Here is a 9,879-nt window from a genome sequence, read left to right as displayed (position 1 = left end):
CAACTTAATTGTATAATTACTCTTACTTGTCAGTCACTTGACTATCACAGGTTATTTTTGTGTGTGTGACTGTAGTTGTGTTAGTTCTTGGGTTTTGAATATATTTTCCATAATTCAGATGTCAGGGGAGGAGTTAAAAAAAACTAGTGCTCAAGTATCTTCAATATCTTATATTCACACAGAGATGTACAGTGCTTAAAAAAAACTAAATAAAGTTTAAGAGAACATTTTACCTTTCAGTCCTCACACATCCTCTGAGGAAGGCATTAGTATTTCTATTTAATAGCTAAAGAAACAGGCTCAGAGAGGTTAAGTAATTTGGTTGCCTAACCCCAACTACAGTGCTAACCTCTGAGCCAAAGATCTGGGCACTGCTGTCAGGACATTCTTCTGTTGTGCTTCAGGACGTTCTCAACACTGCATGAAGGGGAGAACAATTTCCTTCTCTCCCCTGTTTGTGACTCTGTTTCAGCTATTTATTCACATGCAGTTTTGCTCAGAGGGCATCAGTTGGCATACAGTTAGTAGATAATCTTATTAAGGTGAACACCATATAGAATGCCACAGTAATTATACAATTATACAGAGAGTTTGGTTAACATTATGACTATTGACTTTTAAAAGAGTGAAGTAGAACCTCAGATTCCTAACAACCTGGTTGTTCACATGTTTTTGTCATACCTAGGACTTAGTCCTACCTACCAAATTTTGTCTTCTGTTTGCTGTGAGAGGAGAAATCTTTATCAGTACCTTATTGGTCTCTGTTTTGTTCTCAAGATGAAGTAAAATTAAATGAAGTAAAGTGTGTCTAAATATGATAGATAAAAGTAGAAGAATTATGTGTCAGACTGAAAACTCAAAAAGAACTGGAGTGGCTCAGTGATTGAGCATCAGCGTATGACCCAGGAAGTCGCAGTTCAATTCCCAGTCAGGACACGTGCTGGATTTCAGGCTCAATCCCCAGTAGAAGGCATGCGGGAGGCAGCCAATCAATGATTCTCTCTCATCCTTAATGTTTCTATCTCTCTCTCCCTCTCCCTTCTCTGAAATCAATAAAAAAAATATATTTAAAGAAAAGAACCTATAATATGCTACATTGTTATTTCTCTAAAGTTTCCCAGTGTATGCTAAATTTTTTTCAAAAAGTCAGGAGGTTTAGAAACCACACAAAGAAGCATTCCTTGGAAAGAGGAACTCTTCAATGGTCTAAGATTACAGATCCTTGTATTGGAATGGTATGCAGTTGAGTTTTCCATTCACAGTTCCAGGAAAAAATGGGATTTTTTCCCCATTAAGATACTGTTATTTAGTTATTTTGAAGTATACAGTACATACGCGCTTTTTTCTAAAACCACTAGATTTCACAAGAGGTACACATTTGAGTATTTCAAACCTCTGTTGATTTTAGATCAGACCTGGAGGTCAACTGCAGAAAAAAATCACTTGAAGTACAGAACAGAACAGAAACAGAGGCATCCATCATATGGCTCATGAAAATGTTTAAATTTACTATTTACTTGTTGAGAATGACTCAACATTCATATTTATAATATTAACATGCTGAACTTTCTAGATAAAGAGCAGTAATTACTCTATCCTGACAAAGTTTTCTTAAGTGTTGATAAAAATGAAAGAGAAAAGTGCTTTAAAACTTAAAAAGAATTTTAATTAAATAAAATATAATTAAAACCTTGCCTTTTAAGTAAGTTTTCTTTTCTGTTTTGCCCTATTAAGTGTGGACCAAGCTATAGCAAGTTGCTTAACCTCTCTAAACCTCAGTTTATTTTTCTATAAAATTGGGAAAATGTTAACAGCCCAACCAAAAGCATAGGACTTTTTTGGTTGCAAATAAGAGATACTCAACTCAAAATGGGGAAAGGAAAGAAAAATAATGTACTGACTCCTCGGTGAGAAGTCCAAAGGTAACTCTACATTAGTGCTGCTGGATCCTCGTTCAAACACTGTCACAAGAACTCAGTCATAGCAGTAGACTGAATGTTTGCTTCCCCCCAAATTCATATACTAAAACATAAACTCCAATGTGATGATATTTGGAGGTTGGGCCTTTGAGAGGTGATTTGGTCATGAAGATGGAAACTTCATGAATGGGATTAGTATTCAGGCTGGGTTCTTCTTTCTTTTTCTTCTTCTTCTTCTTCTTTTTTTTTTTTTTTTTTTTTTGACCCAACTCTCAGATAGGCTCTCCTCATACGGCAAGATGACCTCCAATAACTCCAGCTCATATCCAACTAGCTTTAGAGAGAAGGTCTACTTGTCAACTGTTACAATAGCTGTCCAATCATTGACTGGCAATGACTCCAATTAGCATAAATTGGATGTTGTGTTTATCTCTGAATCACTCTTTGTGATCAGGCAGATGTGAAGTTTGTTTGGCCTGGTCTAGGCCATATGCCCACCCCATAACTGGAAATAGATTTAGTTCCACCCAAACAGTGGGAATTTGAGAGTATATGAGGAGTACTAGCTCCCCATAGAAAATCTGGGTGCTGTTATGACAAATAAAGAGAATACTCTAGGGTAATCATAATAATCAAGTAACATAATACATGAACATAAGACATTAAGCAAACATAAGAGATTTTTTATTTATTATGCCAAATGTTATTTAATTCGAGTATTTCTTAAAGACTATTTTTTCATTAATGACATTACACATTTTTTTTTAACTTGAAGCTTCTGAGTTTTATATCTCTTGGAGGTCTCTTTCAGTTTACCAAATTATTCTTTGTAGTTATGGTGGCAAATTCTCACAGAGCTGACTTGTAGGAGAAAAGAACCACTAAGTATTATCTTCAACATAAGGGTTTGAATTCCTCTAAAAGAACTAAGCAAACCTTTGGCGTCCAAATAAGAAGTGTTTAAAATGAGTAGAAATAATAGTATGGTCTTATTTTGCAATTTCAAAATAAATGATCATTCTTTGACCAGTACATCTCATCTGCAAATTTTGACTACTGGTATTGTATATTTGTTATTTGAGCATTTAACTGGTAACTAGCTCTTTGATTTTCAGCTGTTGTACAGACAGGGCATCAATTTTAGTTCCTATTCCTGGGCACATGTGGGGTGTGTATTTACCAGTCTCACTGCATTGGGTTGAGACCACGTGATTCTGCCTCTGCCTGGTCAATGGAATGTGGGCAGAGGTGATTTAAGCTATTTCTAGGCCTGGCCCTTACAATATTTTAGGTGATTCGTTAGTCCTATAATATGACCCTCAGAAATCACATTTCTAAGATTTAGAAGGATGTATAATATTACAGGAACCTGAATTCCTGAGCTAGCAGAAAATTTTCCAAAGGCAAATTTGAAATGCTACAAAACCCACTTTGAAATGTTACAAAAATGAGTAAATTTTTATTATGCTAAGTCTCTGGTTTTGAATTGTTCATTACGACTTGCTGCATACAAAAAGCAAGTATAGAACAAAATAAAATTTTACTAATAATAGCATTCTTTCATTTCTAGACAAATCTACATAGAAGTCTATAAGTTAATGAGAGCATCAATTAATTCAGGCTTCCCTAGACCTCAGAGGAAGTTGTTTCTATCTTTTCCATTTCAGGATAAAAACAGTTGAAGAAATAACTAAGTAGTTTGAATATTTACTTATTTATTATACAATTACTATATCCCAAGGTTGTGTAAAAAAGCTTACTATTTGCCTACAGGCTCTCAAGTACAACATATCCAAATTTCATCCATTATCTCTCCCTAGATGGTTCCTAAACCTCCACCTCATTGAATGACATTGTCATCTACCCAACTGCCAGGCCAAACTTGAGAATTATCCTTAATTCCTATTTCTCTTTAACTAGGCCCTATATTGCTCTTACATAATTCTTTATATATTTCTCTTCACCATCATCACCACTGTTCTAGTAATTATTAAAATTACTTGTTCTTATCCTGATGTGTCCCTTATCCTAAATTCACTTTGAAGCTAGATTAATCACTTTAAAAGGCCATTGTGATTGTGTCAGCCTCATTATTAAAATCCTTCAGTATCTCCATATTACTCTAAGAACAGTCCAAACCTCATAATATGGTTTACATGACTATTTATGATCGAGCCCTTGTTTCTCTCTGCAGTTTATCTCTTCATATTTTCCCCAACACTTGTAATACAACTATTAATTACTATGAATTCATTACTAATTCTTCCAATATGGTATTTTTTTAAAGTTTACAGACATTAGAATATTAAAAGTAAGTTATATCTATTTCGTGCTCTTCATTCTACCTTCCTGCCTAGCTTATATTTGTGGGGCCCCCATAAAAGGCTTATATACTTTACATCTAAATATCAAAAAGTTATCAATCAAACTCACAGACTGTTAAATAAAAATATATTCTATCCTCCTATCTTATCAAATATACTCATAATAACCTGTATGTCAGGTTTCAATTTTGAATTCTCAGGTTCTTCAGTGATACTGAAGTGTGACAGTAATGTGAGGAGAGATGGCTACAATCAATGGGCCAAAATAGAGTGCAGAAATAAAACACAATCAAGAGAAATAAAAGCATATATCTATTCAGAAACCTGTACATGAATGTTCATACATGTTTTATTTGTAATGATCAAAAACATGAATTTAAATGTTTATCAACAGATGGATAGATAAAAAATAGAATACAATCAGCATGACAAAGGAACTATTTGATGCATGCAACAACACAAAACAATTCTTTATCTCTATGGAAAGTGTTTTACAGCTGGCCAATATTCAACATTTCCTAAAATATGGTGTTATAGAATGAATGTTTGTATATCCCCCCAAAGTCATATGTTGAAACCCTACTTCCCAATGTGATGGTATTTGGAAGTGGGAGAACTTTGGGGGTAATTAAATCATGCAGGTGGAACCCTTATTAATGGAATTAGTGCCCTTATAAGAAGAGACACATTAGATATATGATCTTTCTTTCGGCTGTGTGATGATACAATAAGAAAGCAAACCAGTAAGAGGGTGAGCCAGAAACCAAATCAGGCAACACTTTGATCTTGGACTTCCCAGCATCCAAAACTGTGAGAATAGATTTTCTAGTATGTGGTGTTTTTGTTATAGCAGCCTGAACTGACTAAGATATATGGATAGAATCATCTCACCATATCATGACTGCCATTTTGTAATACATATTTATAAAGTCTAGACAAGGTGTTGGCAAACTTTTTATGTAAAGAACTAGATAGTAAATATTTTAAGTTCAGCATGCCAGATGACCTCTGTTACAACCAATCCTGACCTTGTAGCACAAAAAGAGCCATAGATAATACATAAACAGGTGTGTGTGACAGTGTCCCAACAAAACTTTATTTACACAAGCAAACAGTGGGTGGATTTGATCCACAAGATGTAGTTTGTCAACCTCTGGTTTAGACTATTAGATCTGGTACATGTCTTTCAACTTTTCTTCTATCTGATATGTTGGACCTAGATCCTATTGGTCATGTACTAATCTACTGATCCTGGATATCAGGGATCTCAGCCTGGATACTTAGAGTTATCTAGGGACCTTTTCAGGGTCAGCGAGCAGGTTCTTTATTTCAGAAGATGCCAAAAGCCTATGAGAAGTGTGGTGGAGTTAATATGGCTGCAAATTCTTCGTCACTGCCATGGAGAGGTGGAGGTTACTTCTGTTCCCCTTGACAGGGTCAGCCCAATAAATGTGACGAACGTGATGGTATACATGTTCTGCACTTAAACCTTAAAAAGGCCTTAGAAGCTTCTGATTTTGTACTTTGGGAGCTCTGAGCTACTATGTAGGTTGCCTACCTAACCCATGAAGATACCACAAGCGGATATAATATAGTTAACCCATGAGAGGAGCTAGATGGAGAGAGAAGCCTAGCCATGCCAGCATCCAAAGGTAAGTTCAGCCTCTTATCCATCCTTATCAAGGCATCACAATGAGCCACCTTGGATGTTCCAGCCAAGTCAATGCCTCAGGTAACTGCAGACTCAGCTAACACCATGTGGAACAGAAGAATTGCCCAGGTTACTCCAGTCAACCAAAATAATAAAATTGTTTTAGGCTACTAAGTTTATTTTTTTTTTCCCACTTTTATTTTTTTATTTTTTTTTTTAATTTCTTAAAGCATTACAAAGGATATTACATATGTGTCCTTTTTTTCCCCGCCCTTGACAATACCCCGACTTCCTACCCCCCAGAGTGTCTTATGTCCATTGGTTATGTTCATATGCATGCATACAAGTCCTTCGGTTGATCTCTTACCCCCCTCCCTCCTGCACCCCAACCCTCCCCAGCCTTCCCGCTGCAGTTTGACAATCTGTGTGAGGCTCCATTGGTTATGCTTATATGGATGCATACAAGTCCTTCGGTTGATCTCTTACCCCCCTCCCTCCTGCCCCCCAAATCTCCCCAGCCTTCCCGCTGCAGTTTGACAATCTGTTTGAGGCAGCTCTGCCTCTGTATCTATTATTGTTCAAAAGTTTGTAATGGTCTCTATTATCCATGAATGTGTGAGATCATGTGGTATTTTTCCTTCATTGACTGGCTTATTTCACTTAGCATAATGCTTTCCAGTTCCATCCATGCTGTTGCAAATGGTAAGAGTTCCTTCTTTTTTACAGCAGCATAGTATTCCATCGTGTAGATGTACCACAGTTTTCTAATCCATTCATCTACTGATGGGCACTTAGGCTGTTTCCAGATCTTAGCTATGGTGAATTGTGCTGCTATGAACATATGGGTGCATATATCCTTTCTGATTGGTGTTTCTGGTTTCTTGGGATATATTCCTAGAAAGGGCTACTAAGTTTAGATAGCTGAACCAAGGAGATAACAACATTGAATGAGACCTCTGTATGAATTAAAGGATTAGAGTAGATTAGTAATTCTTAAAGTAGGTTCTATGAGATGCATATAGCTGTCCACAAAATAAGAGCACAAGGGTTTCATATTCAAATAAGATTGGAAACTATTTTTTGAATTAAAAGTAAATATGTTTATTTACTGCAGAACTTTTCAGAGGTTTTAACATGTTTTAAAAATCAACATTATGAAACTTCAAAAGGGTAATATAAAGTTTGCCTGTGACTTTTTTTTAAGGTGTATATATCCACATCCCAAGGGAGGATTCCCAGAAAATATGATGTCTAAGCTCTATCCTGACTGAGAAATAAAGTCTAGGAGATTCTGGATAAGATTGTCTCCAAGCTTATTTCCAGTTCCAAAATGTAATTATATAGAATCCATTATGGAATGGCCTCTCTTAGCTACCTAATACATGAAGTAGAGCAGGCACATGGAGTTCCTGGGGGATATCCAAACCTCTCATACAGCATTCCCTCAGTTCTACTCATTATGGATAAAGGCTTCTGCTTTGAGACATCTAAATACTTTTCATCTCCAATAGTAATGGATGATTTAAATGAAAGTAAGGGCACCCATATCTGATTTAATGGGATGAGAACTCAGCAAAATCTTTATACAAATGGAACTTGTCTCATTTGTTATATTTCAAAATAATTTCATCTCTTCAGTGACTCTGGTCCCTCAATTTGAATATAGGTGTATAGGCTTTTCTTTCTTAAACTAATAAAAATAAAGTTGAAAACAACATATTGCCACCCAATCTCATTTACTCAAGATATTATCTTAATTGCCCTACTTGACATCTCAGTACCAAACATCTTGAATTACTTACTTGTCCATACAGTTGGCATTTCTCCTCTCTTTTCTGATTTTTTCCACAATCTACTGCAATTTGGCCCCTGCTCTCACTCTCAGTTACTTTAAAAAATGACATCTTTTCTCAATAGTTCTCATCCAATCCCAAACTTTCAATGCTTACCTATGTACAACATGACTGAGAGTAAGGAGTGTTTTTATATTTATACTCCAGCCTGCCTCTTGCCCATACCAAGAGCCCAATACTCACATTCCAGACTTATATTGCCAACTGCTTATTTCTACCTGAATATGTCCAACAACAATAACAAAACTGATCAAGTATTTATTCATTGTTTGAGCACCTACACTGGGTCAAAAAGTTTGCTAAGCAGTATATTCTAACAATGATCAAGACTCCACCCTTGAGAGTTTATGATTCAGGAGCAGAGACAGGTAAATAACCAAACACTTATAGGGGAAAGCATGAGTTCCTATAGGAGCACCAAGGGGAAAACCTTCATTTATCCTTGATAGTGGTTATGGTAGAGTTGGAGGAGGGTGGTCTAAAGGACCCCAGAGATAAAAATGACTAAGTCAAGTCTTTAAGAACACATAGAGAAGATTAAGGGGAAGAGAAAAGCAGGCAGCCAGAGGAAGTGCCTTGTAGGGAGACTCATAGGGAAGAGACTGAATCACATACTCACAGAACAGCAAGTCATTCTGCACGGCTTGATCAGTGAATGACGGTGGACAAGAAGCCACAGGTGAGCAGAGCAGGTGGAGAAAGAGCTGCCTTTAGCGAACCTAAATTCAATGAACACTTTGAGATTGTGTAACACTTATGTTTTGTTTTTATGTTTTACTTGTAGTTGGAATATTTCAAATACATATGTCATGTTTCTAATAAAGATAAACATGTTACTACCTTGTAATCCAGCAGTTTTAGTCTCAGATATTTAACCAAGATAAAGGAAAACATATTATGTCCACACAAAGACTTGTTCAAGAATGTTCAAAGTAACCTTATTCATAATAGCCCTAAACTGGAAAGAACCCAAATGTCCATCTATGGGAGGATGAATAAACAAATTTCAGTATATTATACAATGGAATAACAGTAATAAAGCAAGGCATGCCACCAAGACACCTCAAAATCATTATGCTGAGAAAAACAAGACAAACAGATCACATGTACTGTTTGAATCCATTCATATGAAGTCCAAGAACAGGCAAAATGTATTGTGTTGATAGAAATCAGAAAATGGTTGCTCTGGGTGTCAGGATGGATGGGGAAGGGAGTATTGACAGAAAAGGAACAAAGGGAACTTCCTGGGTGGTGGAAATGTTCTCTCTGTTGTTTTAGATGGTGGTTACATGGGTTTATTCAAAACACATTGAGTCAAACACTATATCTGTGTATTCTATTGAAGGGTAATTATACTTCAATTTTTAAAAATGCCAACAAGGTTATTTCTTTCAAGAATCTAAGGGTAGCAACATGACTTGCCCATACTAAAGCTGCTCAAGTCCAATAACCTGATATATTTATAATATAATGACTCTAAAGTACATTTTCAAAGGTGTGGATGAGAAACACAAACATAAATAAGATAGGAAAGGTTATTTTAAAATGATAAAGCATGAATACTTTGTGGCAATTGCAACTTGGATAGATGCTTTGGAACTTTTCAATTAAAAAAAACCTTATACATTAATAATGTCTGATTTGGACATGTATAAAGGGCATTTCTTTTGTCAACCTATGAATTAATTTATTAATTTCTTCTCAGTAGAAGATATCCAGATAAAAATTAATGGGATATGAAAAAATTGAATGATAAAATCAATAGAAATTATTTTGACATCAAGAAGTAAATTGAGCACATTTTCTGATAATGCAAAGAGCAATAATTCAATAAGAGGAAGAGAAGTTTTAAGTTAAAGTATGGAATAGGTTCTTTATTCTTTGGTAATCTTTGGTAAATTAATGAAGAGGAGTGAATTACATTGAAAAAATATTTAAATTTCTTTCAAATGGATATAAAATACTGACATTGAAAAAGATGAAATAAAATTCACAATATACCATTACAACAAGGACACTAATGGCAAGCTGATTCATGAATATTGTCAACTGAAAGAGTACTTAAAATTATTCACGTACAAGAAAATTTGAGATTCCCTGACATGTGAAAGCTCTTAGAGCTCATATGTGAA

Source organism: Myotis brandtii, unplaced genomic scaffold, assembly GCF_000412655.1.
Source record: "Myotis brandtii unplaced genomic scaffold, ASM41265v1 scaffold123, whole genome shotgun sequence".
In the NCBI taxonomy this organism is placed as follows: domain Eukaryota; kingdom Metazoa; phylum Chordata; class Mammalia; order Chiroptera; family Vespertilionidae; genus Myotis; species Myotis brandtii.
Note: the sequence above shows the minus strand (reverse complement) of the source record.